We start from the raw sequence: 15,259 nt of genomic DNA, 5'->3' as shown, positions 1-15,259 counted from the left end.
ACAGGGAAAATGTAGTCAAGGCCCCAGAGGGTCAAAGGACAACCACCTGGAAATTTATGTCAGTTTTTATGCTTAGGCCCCTTCATTGCAAAAAAATATCACTTTCATACCGCTTCACAACCAAAGACAGCCTTTGACTTGTAGTCCTGTAGAGAAGGCAGAATGAAAAAGCAGGCTGCTTCCTCAGCCACGCCAGCCACCCGGAGGGATGTGGGCCCGCATCCAGCACCATGTCACAGCTGGAGATGGCCATGGCCATGGCCATATCAAGGCCTTTCCCCAATTCAAGAGCACGGATGGCAACAAGCAGGGCCTGAGCAAGGAGGAGCTGAAGGAGCGGTTGGAGAAGGAGCTCCGGGGCTTCCTACAGAGTGGAAGGGACAAGGCGGCTGTGGACAAACTGCTCAAGGACCTGGATGCCAGTGATGACGCCACGGGGACCTCAATGAGTTCACAGTGTTTGTGACTGCGATGGCATCCGCCTGTCACGTGTATTTCTAACAGAAGACACCAGTGGATGCCCTACAGACCCAGATTCCTGAAGGGGGCACAGGGAGCAGGCCCCCAGCTTCCAGAAAGCTCTTGGCAGCAATTATGTCTCTGGGCTTAGAGAGCTGATAGCTGCCTGATTAATAAAATGCTTGTGGAATGAAAACAAACAGAAAAGAAAGCAGCATTCATGTGATGGTCAAAACCTATCGTGCACTTTAGTGAGGGGCGAAAAGGCTTTTGTGAAGGCTCTGCTTTTCCCTCTGCTGCAGCTGGAGCTCAGAATGACTCCGAGGACAGCACGCTGACCAGGATGGGCAACTTCTGCCTGCCTGCCTGCCTGTTTCATAGTTCTCATGTCGTTTAATCCGCACAACCACCCTTGAAAGCAGGCAAAATGCCCTCATTTTAGAGTGGAGGAAATTGAGGCTTAGAAAACCTAAAGGCTTACCAAAGCTCACGCTGGTTAATTAGCAGCAGTGTAAGATAAGTCAAAGAGATTCTCAAATGCCAAGCTAAACTAAATCCATTTTTTTCCTGCTCCTGCCTGAATATCTAAACAAATGCTTTTAAAATAATGACATGCTAAATCTCCCAATCAAGTTACTATAGAATTCTGGTAAGTCTGCAGTGACATGCTGTTTTCACTAAAGACAACCGGGATATGACATTGTCTCCTTCTATTATGGACCCAGCCAGCAGCCCAACTGCCAAATACCCACTGCTGTGATCAGTTTAGCAAGGTCGGCTACTTGATTGCTATGAATAATTGGATGCCATTAATAATGGTCAGCTCCAGGATACAGGAAAGTGGTCAAGCGTGGTAATTGTATTTTGAATTCCAGCAGATTATTTCCTAGGGGGCAGGAAGACAATCGCTATATGCGATACAGTTTTTTTTTTAAGTACAATAGAGATAATTGCTTCCTTAAAGGTGAAGGGGACAAGCTAAGGGCTACCTTAATAACGAGCATGACCAATGCTGGAAAGAAGTGTAAAGATCAACGTTTTGCAAGATATCACTAATACCGGGGGGCCCAACTATTACTAAAGGTCTCTGATAGTTACGTCTGTTATTCCCATGTCCAGGTTAACACTAGAGCTTTACATGTTACTGGGAGGAGAGGGGGAGTCGCTACCTAAATCTGTAAGCACCAGTGAGGTCATATCAATGGCTAATTAGGAAATCTAATCCAGTTGATACTCATCTGAAAGATTAAGCATAAATCTTTTGCTGTTCAATGTGTATTAAATGTCCACAATATATTAAGGGCTATAAATACTGCAGAATAATTATATGGAAAAACATTATAATCTTTTTTCAAAAGCCCTGTCAAAAGAATGAAAGTTTTTAAAATATCTTCCAGAGCATAATAATAGAAATGAGAAACTAAGTGACCAGAGGGGAGAAGGGAGGGAATTTCAGCAGAAAAGGGGAAGGGTTTACAGGAACGAGTATAAAGGACACATGGACAAAAACTAGGGGGGGAGTGGAAATGGGAGGGAGGTGGGGAGGGTTGGAGGGGTGGGCTGGGATGGGAGTAAAAGACAGAAAACTGTACTTGAACAGCAATTAAAATAAAAATTTTAAAAAAGGATATTGGGAAAAGGCACATTTTACAACCATGTGAAAAAGAAGAAACTGAAAACAATTTTTAGAGGATGCTAATAGACTAGGATTTGGGTAGTAAATAGACTAAAGAGTAAAAAAAATCAGAAGAAATTCCCAGTCAGGGTACATGCCTGGGTTGCAGGCCATGACCCCCAGCAACCGTACATTGATGTTTCTCTCTCTCTCTCTCTTTCTCCCTCCCTTCCCTCTCTAAAAATAAATAAATAAAATCTTTAAAAACAAATTAAAAAATTTTAAAAATCAGAAGAATATAATAATTCAAAAGCAATAGGGCATGCTTTATCTCAACACCCACTAGCTATCAGATTCAGATTTTCATATGGAAACTGTTTCTTAAAGTGGCAGCAACGGGAGCAAACAAAATTAAACTTAAGATGCGTCATAGCAGAGGTGTAAGTGATGGAAACATGAATGGGAGTATGGCATCACACTATAACCCTTGAAACAGTAAATATTCAGCTCTTACTTCAATTGTCAGCTTCCTCGTTATTTGGACCTCCTAGGAACTGGACCATTTTTGACCATTTTTTTCAAGGGTACTTAGTGTTCACAGCAACTCTGAATTAAAAACAAACAAATAGATCATAAACATACTATAAAACTCTCATAAGAAAACCTAAGAAGTAAGTTTTCATGACCCCGGGTTAGGCAACAGTTTCATAGATGTAATACCAAAAGCTAGGTAACAAAAGAGAAATATATATAAAATGACTACATCAAAATCAAAAATTTTTATGCTGCTAATGATACCATCAAGAAAGTAAAAAGGCAACCCTCAGAATGGGAAAAAATATTTGCAAATCATATATGTGATAAAGGATTTGTATCTCAATACAAACAGCTAAAAAGCGGAGACAACTGAAATATCCATCAACTGACGAGTAAGCAAATAAAGTGTGGTATATCCGTATGGAGGAATACTATGCAGCCATAAAAAGCACTCACACATGCTACACATGTCTGACCCTTGAAAACATTATGCAAGTGAAAGAAGTCAGCCACAAAAGGCCACATACTATAAGAATCCACTTGTGAGAAATATCCAGAATAAGACTATTTACAGGGATAGACAGTAGATGAGGGGTTGTCTAGGGCAGGGGGAAGGAGACAGGAGGGAAATGGGAATTTAATGCTAATGCGTGTATGCTTTCTTCTAGGGACAAAGAAAATGTTCTGAAATTAGATCATAGTGATGGTTGCACAACTCTATGAATATACTAAAATAAATTAAATTCTATACTATACTTTAAATGGATGAATTGTAGGCATGTTAATTATATCTCAATAAGTTCAAAGCTATTTTATAAAAGTAATCAAAACAAACAAAAAAATAGTAATAGGTATAGGCTGTCTCCCTAGTGCCAAAACCAATTTATTTTAGACTGAAGGTCCAGAAGGAGAGAAGCAACTTGTCCAAGGCCCCACATTGAGTCAATAGCCAAATAGGATCTGTAAGATTTTTTACTTCAAAAGATTCCCTAGGCCTCAGTGCATTGGGAAATGTCTTATCCTTTGTAATCTGACTTTTTGGGGAGTTGGGTTGGGGGTAGAGGGAGTATCTTTCCTTTCTGGTCACCTTGACCCGGAAGCATTTCCATCAGCTGTGTACACGGAGGACATTGTCATCTACAGGAAGTAGGCCATATCAATCTAGCAGCCGTCCCTTTTCCTACACAGTATTAAAGAACTACTAAAGAGTTCCAAAGCCTGGGTAAGGTCTAAACAGTCCCTAAAAAGAGGAAGTTTGCAAGCTGTTAAGTATAAAAAAACTATATAAATAGGTGATGGTCCATTCAAGAAATAAGAACCCAGAACCCAGAATTCCCAGCCCTTAATTATGCCTCACAGGATAAGCAGGAGACTGAAACCAGAGTTCAGAGGGTCAACTCTTTGGCTTTTGCTATTAAATTATTGCCTTTCCCCTCTAGGGAACATCCATGTCCTTCAAGAGCCGCCTTTAAGTCCACACAAAGTTAGAGAAGCAAAAAAAAAAGATGAAAAGATTCTCATCTCAGTTGCAATACTTCCAAAACTTCAAGCGTCTAACTTCAATGTCAGAAGACTAAGAAAATGCCTTCGATAACAATGGTTTCCTCACTGGTGCAATGGAGAACATGAACACCGCCTACCTAGAAAACTCAGTGCAAATGAGGTACAGATCCAAGCACAGAAGTGTGGCAGAGGTGTGTGTGTGTCTACCTGAGCACACTTGCACATCAGGGAGGGAGGGTGGTAAAGGGGCTCAGGGAAAGGTGGCTGAACAGCAGGGTCTGACAGCATTTTAAAGGTTTTGTAGAAGAGATCAGAGATGATACAGAGTTCTTTATGCTTGAAGGGGAAGATACAAGAGTGGAAAAGTGGAATGTGTCTGTTTGTTCTCACTAATGCACTCCAGGCTTAACAAGAAGTTTAATAATTGTTCCTATGACAGTCCTTCTATTTATAATAAATCTGTGTTTTTTAAGTTACTATTGCCAGTTTTTTACTGCTAGTTTGATGCAGACACCAGCCCGCAGTGTCCGCATCATTACGGATGAAATGAGGCAATCACACGGACTGCAGAGTCCAGTGGAGGAAAAGGGACAGCATGGCTTTTCTCTCAAGGGGAGCAAAAAGCCTGGGCCCTTTCCATGACCGGCCTTTATTGGGTTTCTCAGCACATTACATGATGGTCCTCATTTGCTATGCACAGGTTCGCTTTAGGTGGTTACCTTTTACAGAAGACAAAGGAGCCAATGCCACTGATCACATCACAGAAGAGGGATATTTACAAATGAAAAGGCAAAAGTGGTTGAACCAGTTACACTCATCCTTGGAAGGTTTAGCGTGGATTTCAGGAAGTTGCTTTGCAGTAAATGTCCTCAATTCAAGGTGAGGGAGTTTTTTAGCAGGAGCAAGACTCAAAGCGGCCTAGGCACATTTCAGGCCTGATTCCCCACAGGAAAACCTATCCATGGGCATGGGTCCTATGCATCTCCAAGTGGGAGCTGGGCCCATGCTGGACTCAGAACGGTCTCCTACACTAGTTAAATTATTTTTCATATCTTTTCATAAAATGTATCTTGAAGAAAGTACTAGCAAGCCTTGAGAGTTACTGGTAACATTTTCCACCACTGAAAACTAGCCTGCACGTGAGGAAAAGGAAAGGTCAGAGAGGAGGCCTGCAGTACCCAGATATCTGTGTTTCATCAGTCTTCCCAGAGGCTGCGGGAATTAACTGATTACCCTACTCTGCGGCTCTGTAGGACAGCATAATCCAACTGTGCCCTATTTTCAGAAAAACTAAACTGATTTACAAAAATCAAAAGTCATCAGGAGGATAAATAATGACAAGAACCAGAAGACAGACAGGTACATAGAAGGATTCAAGATAAGGTAACGTTTTAAAAGTAATGATCCTCTAGATATTTAAAATATGACTTCACTTATACAGCATGAATTACTCTTGTACCAAAACTCATTATTAAAAAACCCAAAGTTATAAAGGCAGATGCATTAGGAGGTTAGTGGTTAAATTCATTAAAAAATTTTCATTAAATAGCACGCCACCTCCATGTACTAAAAATATGATTTGATTTGCCAGCAATTGATTAAATGCAAATTTAGAGGAACACAGCTATTGTTAGAACTAAATATGCCTATATTTGTCTTGCTGTTTGTGTGGGTAAGTGGGAAAATTTAAGATCTGAATAATTAAGCAGTCATTCTCAGACTAAAGTGTATAATTAGAGTCTCCGAGTTTGTTATCTATAAAATATCTATCTATGATACTAATACACAAACAGACCTAAATTACTCTTGCTAACAGCAGAGGCCTAGAAGCCATGACACTAGATAGTAGATAGTTCCAATATTATTTCAGCTTACCTTTTGGCTACATTTAATTTGCTTTAGCAATACAAAGATAGGCATTTAAAATCTAATGTCTTATGCACATAAATTGAATTCAGCAATATTAAGCAGAATTTTTATGAGGAGAACCAGGGATAGGACCCCAACACATTCTACGATCTGAGGGGAATTCTTGAGAAACTATAACAGAGAGTTATAGGTAACTGACCAAAGGTAAGTCCTCTGATTTTAACTGATAAAAGCAAAATGAAATAAAAAAGATTTGAGGGACAGGACACTACACACTGGTGTTATTCAAACCAACAGATATCATGTTTAAATGGAACCCCACAAAGTATCCATACCTTCAGCCTGCCTTTGATCAACCTGGAACTGATTTTTATAAGAGCTCAAGATGAATTCATCGGCCAACCTGCATTTCTGCTTGGGGAGGCAAAACATACAACAATAGACTTCTTCTGTCTACAAGGCCCGACTACTGAATGGCCTGTAGGAGATCATAGCCATGGTGTCTAGAAGCATGCAAGCAGCATCATCTCCCAAAACACACTTTAAAACACCAGTTCAAGAAGAGAAATGCACAAGAGAAATTCCACTAAAGACGGATCATCAGAAGTCCAGAGAAGTTGTGCCCTGGAGCAATAGGGCTGAATGTTTGACCAATAAGAAAGCAATGTAACCAATTTAAAATGGAATATGTGGCCCTATTCCAGACAATTCCAAGCCAAACAAAACACTGAGTTTCACATAAAATTCTAATCTTGACTAAGAACTTTATCTTAGTAAAGCACTCCCTGTCCGATAATCAAGTCTGAAAAGGCTGGGTAAAAGGGAATGTATTTCTTGATGAAATAGAAGCATGGGACCAAATAACACAAGAGAATAAAATTGCTTCTAACAATCTATTTAAAGATTCCATTAAGTAATGCTCATTCATTTTGAATCTTGATAATGGAGTTACATAGGAGTTCCACATGAATATGGAATGATTAAGAACAATGCTGTCAGACAATAAGTATTAAAGCAGGTTATGCTTGTGGAAAACAGATAAGAGGCCTTTGGTGAAACAGAAACACCGAGACTGAATATACACACTGGGTCTTCTACGAGAGGGAAGCTCTGGTTGAATGGAGATCTAAAACACAAAACAGTGCTGTGAATAGAGACGGCCATGTGCGTAATTTTTGTCAGGACAAATTGGCTGATTAAAGCTGTTAGATATTGTGATGATACAAAAGGAGGGCTGGTGAGAAAATTCACAAAGCTCAGATGAATAATAAAACTGAAAGTGAACAAAGATTATAACATCACTTCAAAAAACGGAGCTAATCATCATGTTCTTTGTGTCCATAGCAACTTTAATCTTAGCATTTCAAAGCCTTTTACAGAATTACTGAATCGTGACTTTTATGGTTGCAAGTGGCCACAAAGATAATCTAGTCCAAACACATACACAGGCTTCTGTCTCCTCGACAACATCTCCCCCACACAGTCATACAACTGATGGGAACACTCCAGTAACCTCATTTCCTCCTGAGTTCACCATTTCAGATCCATATGAAGAAGGTCGAAAATATTTTCATTTGTCATTTTCTTTCCATTGAAGCAGATAGCAAAATTTCTCATCAGCCAGAGCTGTAAATTGGTGGGTAGAGCAAGAAAACAGGAGAACAAGAGAAGACCACAAAATTTGTAAGGTAGAAAATACGTAAGCGGTGACTGACTTTGCAGACGTGAGAAAGTTTGGAATCTAAGTCTATTGGATGTTAGAGGATTAAGAACTGAAAGAAAGGAAGGCTTATCTCAGCTCAGGATCCTGAAAGGTCTCAGAAATTGTAATAACTCAAAGTGAAGTACAGATTGTGGTTATAAACCTGCAGGGGCGGGGGTGGGGGGAGGGCTGAAACTCTGTAGGAGGAGAAGCCAGATCTCCATAATGCTTCCCCATCCTGTAGAGCTGAACAATTGTGCCACGTAGAAGATTCGTGTATTTAATATTGTATTGAGGACCTGCTATGTGCCAGGCATTGTTCTAGGAACTGTTGCTATGGAAATGGACAAAACACAAAAATCTCTGCCCTCAGAGAGTTTCTATTCAAAGAGGGGAAGGAAGGAAGGAAGGAAGGAAGGAAGGAAGGAAGGAAGGAAGGAAGGAAGGAAGGAAGGAAGGAAGGAAGGAAGGGAGGGAGGAAGGAAGGAATCACAGATGGAAATAAATCACAAAAGAAAAAATAAGGCAGGAATGAAAAACAAGAGGGTAGTATGAAATATCTGGATCAATTGTAATATGATATGAAAATATCCAAGATTTTTCTTGGTGACAAAGTAACAGGTATCATTGACTTCACTGTGGTTTTTGCTTATTCTAATGAAATAAAACATGCTAAAGATATTAGTAAAAATATTTAATTTTTCTTAACCATTCAAGGTTATAGACCCCTTATGTTCTATTCACTGATCTCAGGTTAAGAATTAAGGATGACTGCTCTAAGGAAGTCCCTGAGGTAGAGAGATTAAGGGGCCAGCTTACCCATCCTCAAATTGACAAGATGTACTATAGTTCCAAGTTCTTTCTATAGAGTTTAAAACATCCCTGGGGAAATAGGATTCTTTTGATGAAGTCTGGAAGCTTTAAATATTCTGAGGTTATGTTGGGTTAATCAATAGAGAACTAGATATTTCCAGAATCACCTTCATTAAAACTCAAAAACCATAGTCCCCTGCAACTGACTTCCTTCCCCATTGATCCGTAATTCTGGCCTTAGAAGAGACCTCCCGCAGGATCCCTGTGGGCTGATACAACTCCCACACGGGTGTTGTAGTGGCACCAGGCTAGCTCTGATCACAGCTTTCCAAACCAGAAGAACATTTATTTGCACATCTAGGTGTTTAAGGAGAAATAAAATTAACTTTCTTTTTTATCTATTGGGAAGATTCTTGATCTGGGCCAATTTTCATTTATAAATATCAGGCCATTGTAACCCACATCATATTAGACACAACATAATAAATAGTCATTCTGGGGAGATGTTTAATGTTGTTACATGGGAAGTACAGAGGTTTTGCCACAATGGGTGGCCTGCTTTCTGTCTAGGACATCAGGACACACACCTATTGTCTCTGTGCACTTGATATAATTGCAAACCTCCTACCCACAATGCACCAGACTTTTTGTGATCTGGCCCCTGTTGGCTCCTCCAGTCTCATTGTGGCCCACGATCCCTCTTCTTCAATTCATCAAGCCACAATGACCTTCTTTTTGTTCCTCATACAGATCACATTTTCCCACCCAGAGTCATTTCTTTTACTATTCCATTTCTTGGACTGTCGTTTAATGTGTCAACTTGACTGGGCTGAGGGATGACCAGAGAGCTGATAGGACATGATTATGGATGGCTCTGAAAGAGATTCATATGTGAATCAGTAGTTTAAGTGACAAAGATTGCCTTCACAAGCGGGCATCATCTATCCAGTGAGGGCCGGAATAGGACAAAATGATGACAAGCACATTTGCTCTTTTGCTTTGACTTAGCACATCCATCTTCTGCCACTGCACATGGGGGCACCTGGTTTGCAGGCCTTGGGACTTAGACCAGCACTCACGCCAAAGACTCCACTGGTTGTCCAGCCTTCAGGCTTGCACTGAAATTACACCAGTAGCTTTCCTGGATATCCAGCTTGCTAATGGCTGATTGTGGGACCTCTCAGCCTCTATAATTGTGTTAGATAACCCTTCATAATAAATTTCTTTCTATCTATCTATCTATCTATCTATCCATCCATCTATCTTACTGGTTCTGTTTCTCTGGAAACCCTAACACCTCTTTTCTCATCATTCAGCTTTTAGCTGTTACCATCGTGAGGAGGCCTCCCCTCCTCAGCAAACTAAGGCTGCTCCACCCCCAGGCCCCTATGTATCACATTACCTTACTTCATGTTCTTCAGAGCACCAATCTTGTATGAAATTCTATTTCTTGGCTTACCTTCCCCGTCTTCTCCGTGAGAACAAGGGCCTTATCGGTCTTTCCTGTTGCCATATCCCCAGCTATCAGAAGAGCACCCAGCACAGAGTAAGCACTCAGTATATATGTGTGTGGGATTCAAGTTAATGTTAAGTAACTATACTTACTTACAATGAGCCAATGGCATTACCTATTGGCCAAGTTCTTGTAGTTAAACCATGAGTCTGACATGAAAGGTCAGCACATGTGTTCACAGCCCCAGAAGGAAACTCCTTTCTGGAACTAAAGTATACCAGGACTCAAATGGTACAAAATAAAATACTCAAAATATTTTATTCTGTACCATTTAGTTAGATCATCAGCCGTCCCCACCTACCATGAAAGAAGATACAGTAGAATTACATCTAAACTATAATATAAATACATTAATTTGATAGAGAAAAATGCCATTTATACACTGATATATGCTCAGAATCAGAAGGTATCATAGAATACACATAACTTTCGAAGGCAGACAGACTCAGGCTCACACCACAATTCTTCCATCTCTTTTATGGATCGAATTGTGCCCTCTCACCTAAACTCAAATGTTGAAGCCCTATCCCGCATCCCTATCTCATGGCTATACTTGGAGATAAGACAATGAAGGAGGTAACTGAGGTTAAATGAGGGCATAAGGGTAAGGCTGTAATCCATTGGTACCCATGTCCTTTTAGGAACAGAAAGAGACAGCACATGCCTCTCTCCATGAACACACAAAAGTGGCCATTAGAAAGCCAAGAAGAGAGGTCTCACCAGAAACCACTGCTCACCAGAAACCACTGGTCTTGAACTTTGCTCCTCTGAAACCTCCAGAAAGAAAATTTCTGTTGTTTGAGCCCTCGCATCTGGGGTGATTTGTTACAGCAGCCGAAGACGACTAATTCAATTTGTAAGCAAAACCAAGAAAGTAAACTTTATTTTGCAGGGTTGTTGGGAGGTTGTTGGGATAGTTTTACGCAGTTTCAAATAGGTACTCAGAGGTCATTATGGAGCCCTCTGTGGTATGCAAGTCCACACTGATTACTAGAGACATTTGTCTACAAAAATCCAATTGCATGTTATTCCCATAGGTTACTTGCATCACCAGCCTGGGCCTCTGTTTCCTCATAGATAAAAAGGGGAAATTGGTCTACATCATTTTAAAGACCCTTCTGAGTCTAGGTTTCTATGGCCTGCTCTACCTTGAAAGAAAAGACTACTTACTGGCACACTGTCTGTGTATATCTGCTTTAGGGATGTTTCCAGAAGAAGATGTAGATCTGCATAGACTAACCCATCCTCTCTCTCACCTGACCCCACTGACCCCACCTTCTGATCAGTTGCACACATTTAGCCACTCAGAGTTAGCAGTACCATCTGAAGCAAGGAAATCAGGAAAAGTTTACGGCTCCCAACATCCCCAGGACTTTAGTCTCTCAGCAATACAACCTGTTCTAGAACTACAGGCTGGAGGGTGATATTAGCATATAGCTCTTGGGCTTCTGTTTATTTTGTGGTGGGGAATGTACTCTGTCAGGGCGATAACTTGTCTTTCACGGCTCAGATCACCATCATTGCACCAGAAAACCTGTTTTGATATAATTGAGCCCACCCCTATGTGAACTCAGTGCTGAGCACATAGGAGATTTAGATTGTGTCAGATCCTAACGGTGCATGCAAAGAGTTCCAGTGCCTGGGAAAGGCTTACAGAGGGTTTATGGGTGCTTACATCTCAATCCTGAGTCCATGACAAAAGAGAAGGGCTGGATTTGCTGTGTGTGTTCATTAAAATACCCTGAAGGATCTGCTTTTCTCTTCTGAAAATAAGATGGTGTTAACTGGGTATTATTTTTTTTTATAAAGGCTTGAACTTGCTTATGAAGCATTTGGTCAGACAACCGAAAGGATTTGTGTCCTTTCTGATAAAATACAGAACCATGTCCTATGCCCTGCGGAAGTCTCCAGCCTTCTCCTGATGTGATCTCAAGTCCAAAGTGTGACAGTATGAGAAAGCATGTTTGGTCCCAGACATATTCCTATTATTGCAGCTTCCAACACATGTCCAAAATGGTTCCTCATATTTACTCTGCTCACGTTTCTTAAATCCATTCTATGTGAAGAATATTTTGTCACTCATCTTAACCCACATAAAACCCATGTTATATCACAATTATTGAAATAACGTTTAACTTAAATACTGTAATCCTTTTGTATTTATGTGTCTTGTGTGCACATAGTTCAAATGTTGTTTATTAAGAACATGCAGGTTTTAGTTCCTTCACAAAATGATACCATTTATTAGACTCTTTCCCTTGAATGACTGTAAAGCAAGAAAAAGATTCATTGGCCTAAAAACTCTAACTGTAGATATATATATATCAAAGTGAGTTTTATTATAAAAAGTAACATTATTCATGGTACAAAACTTTAAACAATAGAAAAGCATAAAATAAAAAGTGAAACTTGATTTATTCACCTTCCCATTTCTATTTCAACTCTCTAGTAATAAAAATTATAAACAGTTTTTTGTGAATCTTCTCAGAATTTGTTAAGCAAACACAACTGTGTGTATATGCAGATAAATATATACAAATATACATGTATAAGTATGTGTGCATATACATATGCACATGGGTGTATGTATATGTACATACTACATATATCTATATTAATTAATGTTCATAAATATGCTAGAAGACAATCATATAAACTAATTTATAGAATTCAGAAATAAGATCCTGCCATTTTTTAAATTATGGCTGGATTTCCTCATAGAAAAAATCAGATATTGCAACAGAAACTATTGTTCTATCTAATATATATAATAGCTACTTGTTATTTATTATTTATTTGCCAGCCCAGTGCCTAGCACTAACCATACTAATCACATATATTATCTCATTGAAACCTCAGAATAACTCTACAGGATATGTGTTATCCATGTTTTACAGATAAAGAATGAAAGCTTAGTGAATTTTAATAACTCGTGCAAGATCAAACATTGGGTACAGGACTGCAGAGCCAACAAACTTAATGATTACACATTTTTCTTAGATTTGTAACCTTGAAAACAAATGATAAATAAAATACACATTCCCTTGGGAAGATATGAGGAGACCAAAAAATAAACTACTTGCTAGTATAAGGGCAAAGAGAAAAGAATTTTTATCCACATAGATATTTATCCAATAGGTTGAAAAAAAATTTTTTTTTATAAATTGTACCATACAATTCCCAAGTACCTCTCCCAGGGGGCAGCAGAGTTGCAAACTGAAAAGCTTTGAAGCTAGTAAGTGCTGTTTTTCAACTTTGGGACTCCCCCTTTTCTGAGTGCCCACTTCCCCTCCAACTCTCATTTCCATGTTCTCATTCCTTGAGCTGAAAAAAGTCAGCAGCCCTTGCTGACCTCTTTCCCCTGTACTGCTATAGTACCCAGTTCTCCTTCGCAGGCGATCTTATCATGGGTCCTCCTCACTCTCCACCCCAGGCCTAGGCTCCTTCTTCCCTTCTGCCCAGACCACCCCCTTGCCAGCTCATTGCACATCCTTGTACATGGCCCCATCCCATGCTAGGTAACCTGAAAAGGTAAGTCTATGCACAAATTTAGGGCTACTGAAGGGTTAACTACTCCTGAAGAAGGAGCATTACCTTTGCCTCTTTATGTAGGCTCCTGAGATACCTTTAGTTCAGCTCCAACATATAAATAACTTGGATGCCATTGCTCCAGTCTCTAAAAGAAAAAATGGATAATGTTCTCTGACCCCACCCTCACTCTCTAGGGCAAGTCTTCACCACAGGGCAATACTGAAATCTTAATGCTCCTGGGAGAAGAAAATTCTTCTCTACTTCAGACTTTCTAGTTGATCTAAAGGGTAGGGAATATCTATAGTCAAGGGGCGACAGGACTGCTAAGCCATAGGTTTGAAATGCTGCAGACAGGAAAAGGAATAGGGGACAGGGAGGAAGAGGGAGATGCTACAACCATGGAGAAGAGACATACATACTTGTAAAAGTTACACCCTCAGGACACAGGCCCACTAAAAGCCTGAGACTTAACCAGAAGTCCATAGAAAGATCCTTGCCTCTTCCACATGGGACCAGCCCAGCCACAAGCCTCAATATAACCACAGCAGATAAAGCTAAAACGGCTGCAGTACATGGACTCTCCCTCAGAAGCAATACAGAGAGGAGCTCTAGAGCTGGGGGAGGGCATAAAACACAAGGACACTAGGTGAATTTAAATTGCTCCCTATAACTACCACAACATTAAACATAGCCCAGTGCCTGGCCAGATTAATACAAACCCTCCTCATACTGAAGACCTATATACCTCAGTAACTCTTACTCAGACAACATACCCAACTTTCAACTAAAAGTTACAAAGGATGTCATAAGATGAAAAAAAGGCACACTCTGAAGAGACAAAGCAATCCTCAGAACCAGGTTCAAATATGAGGGGGAATTATAAGCAAGGACTTCAAAATACCTGTGATGAACATGTTAAAGGCTCTAATGGAAAAGGTGGTCAACAGTCCAAACTGGCAATGTCAGCAGAGACATGGGAACCCTAAGAAAGTACCAAAAGGAAATGCTAAAAATCAAAAACACAGTGACATACATGAACAATGCCGGTGATGGGCTCCTCACTGGACTTGACACAGCTAAAGAAACAATCAGTGAACCTGAAGATAAGTCAGACTGAAATACAAAAGAGAGAGACAGACAGAGAGAGAGAGAAAAACAGAACAAACATCTAAGAACTTGGGTACAAAGTTAAAAAGAATAATATGCATGTAATTAGAATACCAGAAGCAGAAGAACAGATAGAACAGAAGAAATAACTGAAGAATGAGCAAGAACTTTCCAAAAGTAATGACAGACACCAGACCTCCCCCTAGAGAAGCTCCATGCTCCAGGAATATGGCCCTACTTACATGTCTTTCATTCCCCCAGACAAACCTCCTGGCCCCTGGTTCTAAGGGGAGGAAAAGGTGTCTGTATTAGTTTCTCATGACTACTTTAACAAATTACCACAAACTTAGTGGCATAAAATAATACAAACTTATTACAGTTCTGAAGGTCAGAAGTCTAAAATCAGGCAGGGCTGGCACCTCCTTCTGTAGACTCATGGAGAGAATCGGCTTTCTTGTCTTTTCTAGCATTGGGAGGCCTTTTGCACTCTTTGGCTCATGTCCTTGCACCACTCCAACCTCTTGCTTCTATCACCACACTGCCTACTTCTCTTCTGTAGTCAAACCTCTCTCTCTCTCTCTCTCTCTCTCTCACACACACACACACACAC

The 15,259-nt window shown here is 40.1% G+C and overlaps 1 pseudogene; it reads left to right on the top strand.

Annotated features, from left to right (window-relative positions):
• The first annotated feature begins 215 nt into the window (after positions 1-215).
• Positions 216-501, top strand: LOC114498615 (annotated as a pseudogene).
• The last annotated feature ends 14,758 nt before the right edge of the window (positions 502-15,259 follow it).

The sequence above is a fragment of the Phyllostomus discolor genome, chromosome 6, assembly GCF_004126475.2.
Source record: "Phyllostomus discolor isolate MPI-MPIP mPhyDis1 chromosome 6, mPhyDis1.pri.v3, whole genome shotgun sequence".
NCBI classification, from domain to species: Eukaryota; Metazoa; Chordata; class Mammalia; order Chiroptera; family Phyllostomidae; genus Phyllostomus; species Phyllostomus discolor.
This window is presented reverse-complemented; position numbering and strand designations above follow the sequence as displayed.